This window comes from Rattus norvegicus, chromosome 14 (assembly GCF_036323735.1).
Source record: "Rattus norvegicus strain BN/NHsdMcwi chromosome 14, GRCr8, whole genome shotgun sequence".
NCBI classification, from domain to species: Eukaryota; Metazoa; Chordata; class Mammalia; order Rodentia; family Muridae; genus Rattus; species Rattus norvegicus.
In genome coordinates this window covers 7,188,489-7,205,273 of record NC_086032.1, presented here as the reverse complement: position 1 = coordinate 7,205,273, position 16,785 = coordinate 7,188,489, and the positions used below count along the sequence as shown (strand labels likewise).

Here is a 16,785-nt window from a genome sequence, read left to right as displayed (position 1 = left end):
CGTTCAGAACTGAATATAACCTGAGCACTAGGCTGCCTTGTCCACCTATCTTACTATTATATCATCAGTCTTTTTAATCTACTTTACTTTCATATTAGAATGCTAATAAATCATTCTTTCCTTTCGTAAGAATGGCCTAACAGGAGAGAGCTGACAGGAAGGAGAGACACAGAGAGCAAAATGTCCGCACTGTGCAATGGGTAGCGTATTGTTTCGTGTGCATTTCTTCAGTAGAGTTTGAAGACATGGGTCTTGTCTCTCACATTCCCTGCTGTGTGGACTCACTATTCCCTGTCTCTCACCTCAGTCTCTCCCCTGAGTCTGTGGACTCAGCCTCCCTGGTGAGTGGACAGACGCCTGTTGACCTCTGCAGAGGGAGCAAGACAAGAAACTCCACACAGAGTGCACTGCTCAGGCATGTTGCCAGTGAATGCTGTTAAACAAGAAAAAAAAAAGATCAAGTAGCTCTTACCAAATGTATCCTGTTCCCCTCCTACTGTCTCCTCATTTTCTTGGTAAAATATTATGTCACCGTCTCTTTTCTTTCTGTTATCACCATCTTAAGCCCACCCGTTGTCCTTTCATCCCACAATATCGGGAGTGAACTTCTGAATTCCCAGTTTGAACTGTCCCGCCTCAGACATACATTAGCCGAAGTTGAAGTATTCTATTACTTGGTGAAGAAATCCCCCTGAGAAATCTCTCTTGCAGCTAAGCTTGTCAACTCCTGCTCCACAGTGAGGTCAGTCTCTAACGACACCCCAGGAGCCTCCCCCACCCCACCCCACCCCACCCCCTGCATCATAATTCTCTGGGCTCTAATCATCTTTGAATAGCCAGCTAGTCTTAACCCTTCTATCCGGGCTCACCTCTTCCGTATCCCTGCCCACCTTCTGTCTCTGTAGGCATTCTCAGATATGGGGATCTTTCTCTTCCGTGCACCCTGAATCTTCATAAAAGCACGTCTTTGTGCTACCTCTGACAGGTGTCTGTCTCTTTTGCTTCTGTTCCTATCTTAACATTTCAAGGAGGTCCCCTATTTTTCTCCTCCCTCATGTTCAGTTCATTCCCACGTCCTGTTAGTTTTATGCCCCTGCCCCCCTGTATGTCTCCCATTGTCCAGTTTTCCCTTGTGTTTATTGCTACCACGGTACATGGCGGCACTGACCGCCAACACCCAGAGCTTTATCGTACTCTCCTAAAAAATGTCACCCAAATGCTTTCTCCACAAAACAGCTGCTAACGCAAGCAAGCACGCGGATATCAGGTCCTGTTCTTCCCCTGCTGGAAAATCCACACTTACCATCAAATATAGACACAGCAGCTGCTCTCCTCAAAACTCAGGCTCAGGCTCAGGCTCAGGGTCAGTCAGGGTCAGGGTCAGGGTCAGCATTAGCGTTAGGTCTCAGGTCCCTCTCACTGTGACATCTGAAGGATTAGGGTTAGGTTTTGTATCCTTCTCATTGTAAAATCTCATCCCAACAACCCTGGCCTTCTCCTAAATCCTAGACCGCCACACCAACCAGGATTCTCAAATTTCTGCCCCTGTAATTAGTCATGTCACCTCCTAGCAGATCTATCTTTCTAGCTGGTGACATCCTCTTTCAGGTACTGGCTTAAACTTCTGTGAAACCTTTATTACCTAATCTAAAGAAAAGAGGCGACTGTGTGTTCCTGGTCCACCACAGAGTACTGTTTACTTCTTCATAGCAGAAGTGTCTTCCAATCTCCAAGGATTCATTCATAAATTAGCTGCCTGATAGCATAGTCACTCCCTTTGCAAAACTGGCCCCTCATAAACACTAGAGCCTAGGGGAACTGAAGAGGGGTTTTGCTTGTATAAGCCAGCATTTAGCTTTGGGACTGCCAGCAGTGAGTGTTAAGTTACAGGAAGCTTAATTGGAGAGCCCGGGTGATCTGCTCTTTAGGACTACGGGCACCCTTGTTATGAATGCATTTGATAACTGCTTGCTCTTTTCCCAGTGCCAACAGCTCTAAGTATATATTTTTTTACCTAGCAACATTATTTATTTAACATTAAAAAACTCAATCCTTTCAAATTGATACCATATATGCTTAAATTTCCCAGATATTCTTTTTTTTTATTAACTTGAGCATTTCTTATATACATTTCGAGTGTTATTCCCTTTCCCGGTTTCCGGGCAAACATCCCCCTAATCCCTCCCCCTCCCTCTAAGTATATTTTTACCTCACTTTTTTAATTGTTAGCAAAGGAAGAAGCTTGAATTGTCCCATAGAGTGTGTGAAAGGAGTCTGGGTAAAGAGGAAAATGTTTACTAGGACACGTCTTATTATTCCTTGTATCAAACACTAAATATTAGTCAAGTACTTTGAGTAAGACTTAGTAAAATCCTGCCAAGGAAAACAATATTGTCATGTATGGTGGATGGTTGAGTTTCCATGGAAAATATGGTGCAGACTAATCTCAGGTTCAGCATGTTTTAAGGAAAGCAGAGTTATGTCCTTCTTACTTGGCAAAAGTCTGTTCAAAGAACTCAAGGCAAGATTTAGGGTAGAGTAGCAATTATCTGACACTTGGGGACAGTGAGACCTCTCTGATAAACTGATGCAGAATGTATCCTTGAGGGAGGAGCGGAGCAGGGGATGTAAATGAAGGACTAGGGGGAAGGAAGCAGTCACTAGAGTGTCTGCGAGCTGCTCATCTATGATGAATGGGCACCGCGAGACGTTCCAAAAGCGTGGTCCAGTGGCTGAAGGGTTGCGCAATCCTCTCGGTTCGCTTTTCCCTTTCACGTGTCAGAGCGAAAGAGGAGCTCTGCCGAGCGCGTCCACAAAACTGCCTTAAAAATAACTTGGACTAACATCTTGGGAATGTGAGCACATTAGAAATGAGAAAAGCCTGTTACTGGAAGAGAATAATTTCCATATGAGACACCCAGCTCCCCTCTTCCTGTGGCGCTCCAGTCCCCCTTCAGCGCACTACCCATTTCCGGTGCTCTCCGAATCCGCTTCTTGGGAGGAGCACTTGGTGGTGCTTGCTGCCTCCTCTGTCTACTCCCATTGGCCTTCTTACTGGGACCAGGTCCTTTTAGAAGCATGCTCACTAATCGCCCCTGTTTGCACTCTACTGCATTTTATAAGTAGAAAGCATTTCTCACTAACGCTTGGTTTTCTGAGCCGATGGTTATTGTGGCAAACTGTATCCGGTGACCTCATAAGTTGAGGAGAGATGCGAAATGTCAACATGCATTTTAGAAAATTACAAATCATGGCAATGACATGTTTTTCTACATTGTATAAATTAATTATATACTTTGCTACAAATCAGCATGAAATATTGCACCCAGCATATAGGAAATAGAAGGGATTCATTATAAAGGACTGTTTATATTTTTTTAAAAAAGATTTCCATCTGGAGTTTTACGTGGAAAGAATCAGTAATACATTCAAACTATGACCCAGTTTTTAAAAGTTAAACTCAAATATTTATAATTTTTTGTTTAGTCTGTGTACTATTTCACACATTCTTCTACAGAGTTTAGACAATTCACAGTGCATAGGAGACAATAGACTAACACAAGACAAACATTAGCAAGAATGGGTAGAAAAGTGGACATATGTGCTGGAAAATGAGCTTGGTGTTTTCTACCTCAAGCTTTCTCACACTGTGAGGACGTCAAGTCTGCGACCCATGCCACCGCCTCTTCAAGTTCTCCCCAGTTTATCCCACACCAATCCGAGTTAGTATTAATTCCACAATTTATATAGCATCCATACATAATGTTATAAGGTATTGACTTATTTTCTGTCGCTATGACAACATCAGCATGATGGGAAAAGAACTTATATTGGCTTACAGTTCTTGTGGAGATGGAGTCTACAGTGATCAAGGAAGCTGGAAGTGAGAATGGGAGGAGGGGCTACCTCAAAGCCTGCTTGCCCTCTCTTGCTTCATCCAGCTTCATGTCCCAAAGGGTCCTTGACCCTTCCCAGCATTGCCACCGTCTCCGAATCAAGTGCTCAAGCACATGAACCTACCAGGGACGTTCTGCAGTCAAGCAGGCATTGCAAAAGAAAAATGTAACTGGAGCCTAAGCACACTTAACCTTTTAGTCAGAGTAAAAACTAAGGATTCAGAAACCTGGAAATGTGTTTCAGGACTGAGAGATGCTTGTCAGCCAACAGCATCACCCCCACCCCAAACCCCTTACCCATCCACCCACCCACCCCCACATACCTGTAAATACAAGCCTGAGGTTTTTACTACATGTTGTTTTTTCAGAAAAACATAGAACAGATTCACCTCTGAGTTTTACACAGTTATAAAGATTCAGTACAAGGACCGTCGGATGCTGGTTTTCAACAGAAAAGGCGTTTCCCCTTTAGTTACTGTCTCTGTGCTTAGGTATAGGAAGAACACGCCACACATGATTCGAGTTCACTTTCTTTCCTGTCCTTTGCTGCAAGTGGCAGATCGGTGAGGACACCTAGCACCCCCATGGTTTCCTGCCTTTTAATGGACCATGGAAGACCAGCCTAAGTATCCCATGGAGGAAGGGGTAAATGGCTTCACATAGTGTGCTGTCTTTCCTCATGACCTCATATGGAGGAAGGGGCATTCCCTGGGTGGTGGTACCCACTGAGTGCATAGCCCTGGCAGTCCCCTCACTGCCCATCCTTTTATTAAATTCTCTAAGGATATGCATAGATCAGTTTATCTGGGCATTTCCCAATGGGGACCCTGATGTGTAAAGAATATTAACCTGTTCTCTACACAAACTCAGTTCAGAAACGTCTTCCAGTCTCCATGCCTGTCACGGGTATTGGGCAGATCACTTAGCCTTTATTCTCAAAGTGGATTTCAGGAAGACTAAGCGGGATGAAGAAGAGAACTAACCTGTGTGTGTACACAGCACCTGACACTTAGCAGGGATTTCCATTTAAATAAACTCCGTGTTGATGGAAGAGCCTTATTTGCCTCTAAGATGCCATTTTCCCTTTAGTGCTCTGCGTTCTGTCTCTGACCTGCGTCAGCATGACTTGAGCCGCAGTCATGGACTCTATTTGTGGGTGACGTTTGGGAAATCACTATATTTCTATTCATTGGGCAATATTGGAAATGTGAGGCTCTCGAGCGAGCCAGGGATTGAGATGCTGACAGAACTCTGGTTGGTCGGGAAGCGTAATAATAGATACTATTTTTCTATGTACATTTCACTGGGACACCCTCCCTCTCTGAAAATAGCACAGGTAGTTATTACCCCATGTTTTTATTAAGAAAGAAAACAAATGCAAATGGAAACATGACTGTGCTAGAAACCATGTCTGCCTCTCTTTTAGAATCTTATTTTTAAATTCAACCTTCAGTCCTCTGTGCTAGCACCAGGCAATAATGATGGCATGCATAATTAAATATGTGCGATGCATATAGCATCAGAAAATGACCTGTCCCTAGATGCCGTATTTTATACAGCTTGGCATATGTCTTGTTGTTTGGAATTTTTAATTTTGTGGGGTTTTTTTTTTTAGATTGATTTATTTATTTTATAGAAGTACACTGTAGCTGTCCTCAGACACACCAGAAGAGGGCACTGGATCCCATTACAGATGGTTGTGAGCCACCATGTGGTTGCTGGGATTTGAACTCAGGACCTCTGGAAGAGCAGCCAGTGCTCTTAACCACTGAGCCATCTCTCCAGTCCCCATGATTTTGTGATTGTTAAAGAGGCTTACAATGTGTGTACTGGAAGACCTGAATGAGAGAGCATCTCCTTTTGTCCCAGCCATTGTTTGTAGGGTGCGGAGAGCAATGTCTATATGAGGCTATTGTAAAGTTGGCATATTAAGAAAAAAAGAAAAGGCAGAGGCACTGTGAGAAAAACGTGAGCTGGCCAAAGGGGAAGTAGCACACCTCACCTAAGATACATTTAAGATAGCGCTGGTCACATAAAGATACATTTTAAAGAACCATGTACAAAGTCAACCCCACACTGAGCATCTAGATACTTCTTTTTAATCATGTTATACAACAAAAGGAATGAGAGCTCTTTGAAGCCTCTATTTGGTATTAAGTCAAGACAAGCACAAGGATTAGCCTGGATCACTTTATAGTGACAGAAGGTAAGAAAGTGCTACTTAAGGTCTCTCTCTCTCTCTCTCTCTCTCTCTCTCTCTCTCTCTCTCTCTCTCTCTCTCCTTTTAACTGTTGCCAGTCAACTGTTGAGCCAAATGGAACCACTCCCTGCCTGTGTTGTTACTGGGGTTTGGTGTGATATCTGCGTTTTCCTTCAAAGGTGGAATTTAAAGAGCAGAAGCCATTTGATATGGAGATAAACCACTCTGCTTGCGTCCATCTTTGCTCTGTAGGAAGAAGTGTAAGCCCAGCTCAGTGTGCTGTCTCCTTAGCACCATGGCAGCACATCAGCCCACTGCTGTGTGTTCCTGGCTGTGTGTGACCGCTTGCTACTCATACTACTTAGTGGTTGGGTCAGCTAATTTAGAATCAAAGATTAGTGGGGCCCTACTCTTCCATTAATTCACCTGTTTGGCTGTAAACCTATGAATATTTGGAGGCTTCATAGTTCTATGCCTGAGGACAAATGCCTGTAAGTCTTACCTTGTGTTCTGAGCTTATAAATCCATGCATAAACCACATCTAAATAGTGTAGGCATACAATCCCAGCTAGTTAAAAGACTAAGTCAGGGGGATCTGGATTTCAATTCTAACCTGGGTAACTTACCAAACCCCTTTTCAAAAGTGCGTGTGTATGTGTGTGTGTGTACATGTACATGTGTGTCCTGTGTGTGCACCATCTGTGCATGTTTGTGTCTATGCATGTGTGTGCACATTTTTGTATGCATGTATGTTTATGTGCGTCCATGGTATGTGTGTATATATATGCATATATATATACATATATATATGGATACATGTGTATGTGTGGTGTATATATGTGAACCCATGTATATGTGTGTGCACTCATACACACATGCCTCTGTGTGTTGTGTGCTCATGCAATTCTTATTTAGATTTAATAAGGGCCTTCTGTGTTTTTTCTTTGATATCAGGTATGTACCAAGGAAATACTTTTCAGCCATATCACAGAAGAGTATCTGGGGCGGGAGAGAAAGGCCTGCTGCCTCCTTTCTTGTGAAGGTGTCTGTGGTCTGTGCTTCACTGTTTCATGAGTTGTTTCCATACTTCCTTGCACTGGGTGAGCCTCATAAATGGTATGATTGTTCCACAGTTTGCTGGGCAGCGTGGCGTTGAGATAAGAGACAGGGGCAGCAGGTACATGTGAGATTATGCCACTGCCCATTCCTTCGCCTCTTTGCCTGGAGATTTCTGGGGAAATTGCTGGTTGGGAGGGAGAGTATTGATTTTCTCCCCTGTTTTAGGAAATGTATGTAAGTCCACTGTATGGTCTTGGAATTTTCATCTGTTACTATAGTGGTTGAGTGGGCTATAGTTCACACCATCTAGGATTTTCATTCAGGAGAAAGTACAGCGTCATGGATTAAAAAGACATCAACTATTATAAAGTTAAAAGTAATTTTGTAACCATTAAGGAATGTATGGATGTTGGAAAAATGAGAAAATTCTGAAATATAATTGATTTGTGGTTTATAAAATGCCCACGCATCATCCTTCATACTTGAACTGGCTGTGTTCACAAAAGAAAAGATTTCAACCTGTCCTTGAGTTGTGAATACCTCAACTAAATTAAAGTTCAATGTATACGCAATATGATTTCTTCCTAGCTGAGTACCAAGATGGCCACACCCCACAGCTTACCTGTTCTGAGGAGTGTGTGAAGGCAGGTAAGCTGGAAAACGGAGAGAATAATTAAAAGGTGGAACTGTCTAAGCACAGGAGCACAGGTCCTTGAGAGCCCTGCATGTATCACAAGCAACTGAGTAACCAGAAGCCTAAGTTTCACAATTATCATTCCTCATGGGAACCAGGCAGTTAGGCACCTTGACCATTCCTCGCCCTGACAAAGAGGCACAAATATTACCTATGGATTCTCCCCATCTCTTATTTGTTGGACGGCATCAAAACACGTACATACAGATGAGAAGAAATCATGTTTATTAAAAATAGTAAGTCTCAGCAATATGTTTAAAAGTCTGTTCTCTGAACTTGACAAGTAACTTAGTCCAGTGTGCACACGTAAGTCAAAACTATCAGGCAACCCACCGGAAGAACAATGAAATCGTTTACGGGCTGTTTCCTCATGTGCTTCAGTCATTGAATGGGCATTTGTTTTTCTCTCTGACATAGATTGTAGACCAGCGGCTTTGAGCTTTTGAGCCTCATATCATCCACAAGTGCACTAGAACTTTTTAAGTATCGTGTTCCGTTAGAGAGAAACAATCAACATGTCAATATAGGAATCCCTCGAGATCATAAATCACACCCAAAACAAGCTAAGTCCAACAGATAGAATTGAACAATTAAAATAAGACAAAAAAATGCCATTATCTCAGGTTTCTTGCTGACAGGGACGTCAGGGTGAGTTGACATATCATTGACCCAGGACTTCAAAGAATCCTGTGTGTGGCATCTATGTCATGCACCAAATATTCTGTGACTGTAACAGCCCAACACTGCACCTGCCATTGCTGGTACGGATGGCCCTGTCATGTGGACTCCAAAATTAGACAGACTTCAAACTCTGCAGCCTGTGGCTTCCTATACCAATTTTGAGTCAATGACAGGACTTCTTGACTTCATCTCCCTCTCCATAAGGATTCCTGTAAGAATAGTCCATATAAGCTCACCATCTAGCAAATTATGGTCAGCCACTTGAAAAGCTTAATTCTCCTCTTTCTCTTCAATACTCTTTTCCGAGTTTCTTTTCAACTTGCCACGTGGCTTAAGTCATTCGTTCAGCCAATGATTCAGATAATTCCCCCATGTGCCAAGGTTACCACTGTGCCATCAGGACGATTGACAAGGCCCAAGTTACCCCGCCCTGGGGAGCTCATGCAGAAGGGCAGGTCAGGAAAACCAACCCGCAAGTAACAACCACAGCACGTCCAGAATGTGCAGAGTGAGCAGGCTGCTGCATGGCCACAGGCTGCCCTCACTTCCTGCATGGCTCTTACGGCAGAATCGCCTTGGGCTTCTTTTATCTGGCCTGTCCAGAAGTCCTTCAGTCCTCCACAAACGTGTGCATCTACTCACACCTGTCCCCATGCAGGCCAACTAAGGATCAGAGTAGTGGCTTCACAGCCTTTGCGGCTATGCTCCCTCATGATCGCCGAGCGCTCCACTGTAAGGGAAGCACGCTTCTCCTCCCTTCAAGGCCCAGGGAATATTGCAGGAGATGACGTGGGAAGAAAGCAAGAGCCAGAGGGCAGAGAGGAGAGTTGTGGCACGTGCTCTGCTAGACAACACACAGCTGTCACCCTCGTGAGCTCACAGCTGTCAAAGAGAAGGGAGGAGCTCCCTGGGATGCTGTAGGTAGTTAATTGTTGCTGGAGGAGGAGGAACATGTTCCTCAGTAGTGAAGCCACTGCGAAGTTGCTACAGTGGCTGAAGTAAATGATCTCCTACCTGGGCACGTGTAGGACCCTAATTAAATGCAGTGGGTCACAACAACAACAACAACAACAACAACAACAAAACAACAACCAAGGAACAACAACCAAGGAGAAGGAATGGGGATAGAGCAATGAGAAGAGGAAGAGGAGGGTTGGAGCTTGGCAGGAGTTGGGGGTATAAAAGAGGACAGCGGGGTAAGTAAAGATAAATGTGTGTATCTGTGCTTGACGCTTTCAGAAGAAAAACCTGAGCTGTACCACAGTGCGCTGAGTGTGCCCTGGGGTTGGTTCCTATTCCTCGCTGAAGATTTCAGAAAGGCTGTGAGCGCGGTGTTTTAACGGAGCCACAACGTGGGTGCGCACCATGTCTACTTACACTGTAGAAAGTAGATCTCCTGGTATTTTGGATGTAAACGATGGGTTAACTCATAGCCAGTCCATTTGCATTGTCTTTGAGGTTGTCAAGACCCTTCTCAGCATGCAATGGTAACTAGTACTCGTTAATAGGTAGAAGTCAGTGCAGGCTCCAACAACACTTTGAACGTTGAAGCCACTCAAACTCTCTATGCTGAAAAGACTTTTTTTTTATTAACTTGAGTATTTCTTATTAACATTTCGAATGTTATTCCCTTTCCCGGTTTCTGGGCCAACATCCCCTAACCCCTCCCCCTCCCCTTCTTTATGAGTCTTTCCCTCCCCATCCTCCCCCCATTACTGCCCTCCCCCCAACAATCACGTTCACTGGGGGTTCAGTCTTAGCAGGACCAAGGGCTTCCCCTTCCACTGGTGCTCTTACTAGGATATTCATTGCTACCTATGAGGTCAGAGTCCAGGGTCAGTCCATGCATAGTCTTTAGGTAGTGGCTTAGTCCCTGGAAGCTCTGGTTGCTTGGCATTGTTGTACATATGGGGTCTCGAGCCCCTTCAAGCTCTTCCAGTTCTTTCTCTGATTCCTTCAACGGGGGTCCTATTCTCAGTTCAGTGGTTTGCTGCTGGCATTCGCCTATGTATTTGCTGTATTCTGGCTGTGTCTCTCAGGAGCGATCTACATCCGGCTCCTGTCAGTCTGCACTTCTTTGCTTCATCCATCTTATCTAGTTTGGTGGCTGTATATGTATGGGCCACATGTGGGGCAGGTTCTGAATGGGTGTTCCTTCTGCCTCTGTTCTAAACTTTGCCTCCCTATTCCCTGCCAAGAGTATTCTTGTTCCCCTTTTAAAGAAGGAGTGAAGCTTTCACATTTTGATCATCTGTCTTGAGTTTCATGTGTTCTGTGCATCTAGGGTAATTCAAGCATTTGGACTAATAGCCACTTACCAATGAGTGCATACCATGTGTGTTTTTCTGTGATTGGGTTTACCTCACTCAGGATATTTTCCAGTTCCCTTCCAGTTCCCTCCATTTGCCTATGAATTTCATAAAGGCATTGTTTTTGATAGTGAAGTAGTATTCCATTGTGTAGATGTACCACATTTTCTGTATCCATTCCTCTGTTGAAGGGCATCTGGGTTCTTTCCAGCTTCTGGCTATTATAAATAAGGCTGCTATAAACATAGTGGAGCAGGTGTCTTTGTTACATGTTGGGGCATCTTTGGGGTATATGCCCAAGAGAGGTATAGCTGAGTCCTCAAGTAGTGCTATGTCCAATTTTCTGAGGAACCTCCAGACTGATTTCCAGAATGGTTGTACCAGTCTGCAATCCCACCAACAACGGAGGAGTGTTTCTCTTTCTCCACATCCTTGCCAGCATTTGCTGTCACCTGAGTATTTGATCTTAACCATTCTCACTGGTGTGAGGTGAAATCTCAGGGTTGTTTTGATTGAAAAGACTTTCTATTGACTCTGCACTTAGCCATATCTTGGAAGAAGGGATGTGGCCTGACCTTCATGAAGTTGTGCGATACTCTTCTTTTACGGTCCATGTCGAACACATTTGTTCTGGCATCTTTTTGTGCTTGACGCGCTGGCAGTCGCATTCCTCAAGAGGTTGATGAAACAGCTACTTTCACCTGTCTGCCTTTATTTCCCGTGTAACTTTTCTACCGCATTGTGTTTGTTTTCTCCTAAACCTTGGGTTTCTCTTCTCTAGCCAAACTGCTTGGTTAAGACGTCTGCATTGTGAAGGTGTTACAGAGCTGTGAGAAAAACTCAGATTGAGAAACTACAGGGCAGTCAGTCTCCACTGAGCAATTCAGTCACGTACGCTCCCAAATGTTTCGATGCTTTTTGAAGTAGTTAGTGCAAATAATGCCTATCAGACAAGGACGTCACAACTTTATTTTGAGGAAGGATATTGAGAAGCAGATCATTTGTATATATTTTCTAAAACATTCAGTGTCTACTAATGAAAGCGTTTTGCTTTGCCTTATAAATAAAACTTTAGCATGATGACATTTTCCATTCCCTCTAAACCACAAAGTGGCTAAATCTTCCTCTATGAATATGTCAGTTGTACTACAGGAGTTTTGAAAAATCACTCTTTGGGAATATTTATTGCCGCATTGCATACAGTAAGATACGGTTAACTTTTTATGACACGCTGCCTGCTTTTCTGTGTCCTGGAAATCCCTATCTGTTGTTTAGTTATGAAAACACGAGTTTCATCGCCTATAAAAACGTGACAGTGAAGATCATATTAAGGAAATTAGCAGTCAATGTCCTATTGAAAATCAAACGCATGTGTCTAACATAGTAATTCTCTTCTTGTGTCCTCTCAAAAATTACATCATCCCTGAGGCGAAACGTGGGTTTCTGTTTTGTCTACTGTAAAATTAAGGGTCTTTCCAATAGGAATCTCCATTGCAGTTGTGGTGTAATTCATTCCGTGATGTAGGTAGTGTTTTTGGCAGGGCATTGACTAAAGTCAGACCAGAGCACACGCGCTTAACTGACTCGTCAGCTCAACCAATATCTGGACGCTTCATCTGTTTCTCAGCTATCGCCTTTACCATTAAATATAATGGGCACTGTTTATTCACAGAGAAAAACTACACAGTAGAGAAAAGCCATGCAGTCCTGGAGACTTTCCATGATGCTAGCTCAGCTCTGGGATACGTTTCCTTTCACCTCTTCAAGCGTGCATTACCTCAGAGACTCGTGATGACTTCAAGGCAATGTAAAATGGTCAGTTCCACGCGTGAGACTCAGGCATTATTGGCACGTTTTCCAATCGCTGGGCGTGTCATTGCTACCAGGGCAAAGAAACCTCTGAGATGAGCTACCCGTGGTGTTCTTAGCACCCCAAGATCCTCTACTGCCTGGATCTCAGTTTTCTATCGTAAGCTGATGCTTCTGATCTTAAATTGGACTAAGCACCGAGGGAGCAGCACCGTGAGGGAGATCATCGCCTTCCTTAGGTCCTTACCTGCAAATGATAGACACAGGAAATCCTTAGTCAATGCTTAACCACGTTCTATCCATTGGATGCTGTCTCTCCGAGATGACGAGGATGGGCGTGGTTCATCCTGCAAGACTCTATAAACCTGCTGTACCTGATATCCATCAACCAGATTGATCTCTTGGCTAGGGAGGATGTCCTAAGAGAGATTTCTACATGAAATCTGGACCCTTGTGAAAGAATTAAGACCTAGAGGAGGTTACCTTGAGGTCCGTATTTGATGAAATTCCTAGTTAATTCACAGGTTCTTACTAGATAACTTTCCTGATCCAATGATTAGGTTACTCTCGGCAAAGACGTATGCTTTGTCTCTGGGTAGACTCAGGCTCCAAGTCTTTATTAATTGCCACATGTGTGACTTAAGGCAAAACATTGAAACTTGCTGATTCTCCGTTTAACTTTTTCTCTGTTAAATAGGTAAGCCTAACCATTTATCTCCTCACTGTGAGAATTAGAGGACACAGCATGTGAAGATTTAGTCTCTAGGATACATGTGAGTGAGAAATTTCCCCCTCACTTTTGTTGTTTCCACAGCCCTAGCCCTTGCAGCCGGCAACCTTAGAAGTGAGAAGTTCCTCCCAGCTCTGCTATTAAGCTGTTGTCGGCCCTTGGTCCATCAAGCTTTTGCTTTTCTCAGTTATCATGTATAAGATGAAAGGCCTGAGCACAATGACATTCGCAGTTACATTTCAATTTAAAAAAAAACAAATCTATGTAGAAATATTTGAGTTAACCAAACCAGCAGAACAAAGGTAAGCAAAACAACAACGGAAACTTAAGTAAGAAAAACTTAGTTCAAAAGCACTTGAATATATCTCACATTTTGTACTTTAAATAAATATATCATGTGCCAGGTGCTTTAGGGCTGGCTATATTAAGATAAGTAAGATGCCCATTCATCTACATTAGAGTTTGACCTTGACCTCTGTCAGTGTCTAGCACAGACATGGGAAGGAGGTGGCGATGGCTTAAAGACACGATATCAGTCATGCGACAACTCTGGTCAGGAAAGGCGAGGAGGCGCCGGTAGCTAGTGAGTTCAGGAGTAGCACCTGGTCCCGAGACTCATTCCCCAAGAGTTCTTCCTTGAGGTCCATTATGTAGCAGCAGAAATGCAAAGGAACAAGGACGGCATCGCTGCCTGCCTGTCCAGGCACAATGATCGGACTGAAAACCTAGAGAAAGGTAGATTCTTTAACCAGTCACACAGGATCTAAAGAAAAACAACCTCAGCCCAGAACAGATCCGTGACCAGAATGTTGTGTAAGACACAACCTTGCGTTGCCCAGGACACAAGTTAACACAGTTACCAGCTTGTCACAGATTGATGAGAAGGGCGGTGTAGATAGTAAATGGGTTTTGTCCAGGATTTGGCTGGTCTGTGTCAACCAGACCAGCGAGGACAGTCACAGGAGCAAGGACATTAGAGGCCAGGACAATGGAGGGCTGTCACCTGTCCTCTCACATGGGTCTATGGAAGAGTGATCCTAGAAGTCCTCATACAGAGAAGGGTTTAGTTACGCCCATTAGAAATCTGTGAGAGGAAAGCTGAAGTATGCAAATGGGGCACCCAGCAGAACAGGATCCTCAGCAAGGCTGACAAGATGAGGAAATTTTTGTCTTTATTTTTCTGGTTTTCCAACCCTGGTTGAATTTTATAGAATCATTAGATTACCCGGGTCACTTATTAAGTATCTTACAATATTGCCTCTCTCTTTCCTTGGGGATTCTGATATACAAAAGGGATGGAGAGACTGCAAAGGAAAGGTACCATTATAGGAGACACTCCTAAGTAGTGAAAAAGGTGGGCGCCATGAGGCAGACGAAGAAGTCTCTCAGGGGCGGGAGAACACTCTGGCTTGGTGTAGACGCCTGGTGCTTGCTCTGGGGTGCTCTACCTGGGGAAGGAAGATTAATGGGTTATCAAGCACAGAGGCCCAGGACTATAGCTTTGATAAACCAGTGCAATTAGGAGAAATGCAGACATAATAAGGTCTGGGAAAAATCCAAACACAGAGCTAGAACTTTCCCAGTGTCCCACGGGCTGAAAAGACTGTGCGTTTTGATACTGTATGATTGATTGTGCTGAGGGACCTTGCTGTGGCTTTCTTAAATGCTGACACTTTTTTCGTGCATGCTTAGTAAGCATCCCATATCTCGATTTATATGTAAAGTAGCGATTTCCATCTCCAAAGCCCTACCCCACCCCCAACTCCCACAGCATTTTGAAGACAATGTGGGGAAGTGTTTAAGGTATCTGTTCTCACCATCGGGGAACAGCCAGTATGTCTATCTTAGGTAAGAACACCTAGATGAAACTGTAATTGGTAGCAAGATTTAAAATAAAGATTCATTGGCATCCTTAAGGTGGCCTAGACACTCCTCATGAATGGAAATCCTGTTTTATTTCTGTGACCCTATTTTGCAAAGACGTTTTTGCCTAAACTTTCAACAAATCACAGCAAGGCACCATCTGATCTAGAAGATCCCAGTTCGTTTTAGACTTTGGAAAAAAGAAAGCTGAAAAGTTAATGAGGGGAAGCAAAGTAAACCAAAACAAACCGTGCTGCGGACTCAGGCTTAAACGACCACTGGGACAGTAAACCACTTCAAAGTCCGACCTAATCTTCTCCTTGAGTTCTTTGTTGTAAGAGGACAAAGGGGTGAGAGTTCTACCCTGGTAATCCCTTTCTGTCAGGACGAGCTCTCTGCACATTTGTTAAGGAGGAGTTAGAGAGGCATTAGATGTGGTCACTTGCCTCTCACACTAGCTGATAAAAGGAGGGATGAGCGTGAAGCCAGAGAGCCTCCAGAGGGGTTTCCTCCAGGGCTCTCTCTAGAAACTCACCTCCACAGTGTGTCTCTAAAATCACCTGTGACAGAGGAGGACTGAGCCTGGGACCGTCCTGGCAGAATGTTTGAGTGACTCCCAGCAAGCAGAGAAGGTAAACTGGTCTTCTTCATAGAAAACGTTTACTATTTCAATGAATCTTTGGGGCTCAGAGGTGGGTGTGTGTTGAAGACTAGAGAAACTCTCATCAGCTGCATTTTTTTAGTCTGTAACTGTAGTCACTGGTCAGCTCTGGAAATGTAATCTCTAGGTTTTGCCCTGTTCTACGCGTAGTTTACATATGTTGTGAAACAGGACTGAAATTCTTTAAATTGTGTCTGTTCTTGGGAGCAGATAAGAAGGGGAGAGGCTTGAAATTATTTCCCTACATAATGTGTCTGTTCTTTCTCAGTGTCCTGACTCACTCACTCTTAGCTATTAGGATTCTTCGTAATATATCTTAAGTTGACTGTTTTATGTTGAGTTTTATGCCTGTGAATGGCACCTTGATTCTAAGATTATGTCTTGAAGTTGAGCACTATATGACCCTCTCTGTTCAGTTAATTTTCTCATCTGCACAGTTGAACGTGTGTTATTTGCCCCTGGAGCCACACTATTTATACAGCCTTTACAAGTCTTTTTTATTTGTAGTTTTAAAATATTCTTTATTTCAAATACAAGCATTTTTATACAAATTCCAATTTTTATCTCACGTTCTATGGAAATGTGTATATAGCTATTAGTTCTTACCCAGCTTGGCAGATTTATGAATTTCTAAGAGAATAATACTAGCAACTATTTTCGAATCTTCAAAATCACATTCTTTTGGAAGGTTATTCACTGTCTTTGGAACTTAAGAATCTGAAAAATAACAAAAGTCATATATATATATATATACATATATATATGCTCTATAACTTAAAGAGCAAAATTATTAAGAACATTGTGATTTTAATATCTATACCTTTTAAATTACCTCTAATGATCTAAGTAAAGCATAGTGATTTTGGAGGGTCCATATTCCTCT

General features: G+C 43.3%; 1 protein-coding gene across 4 annotated transcripts in view; it reads left to right on the top strand.

Moving 5' to 3' along the window:
• Positions 1 to 16,785, top strand: part of Arhgap24 (Rho GTPase activating protein 24) — a 383,238-nt gene that overhangs the window by 283,164 nt on the left and 83,289 nt on the right. The gene's annotated exons all lie outside the window — the stretch shown is intronic.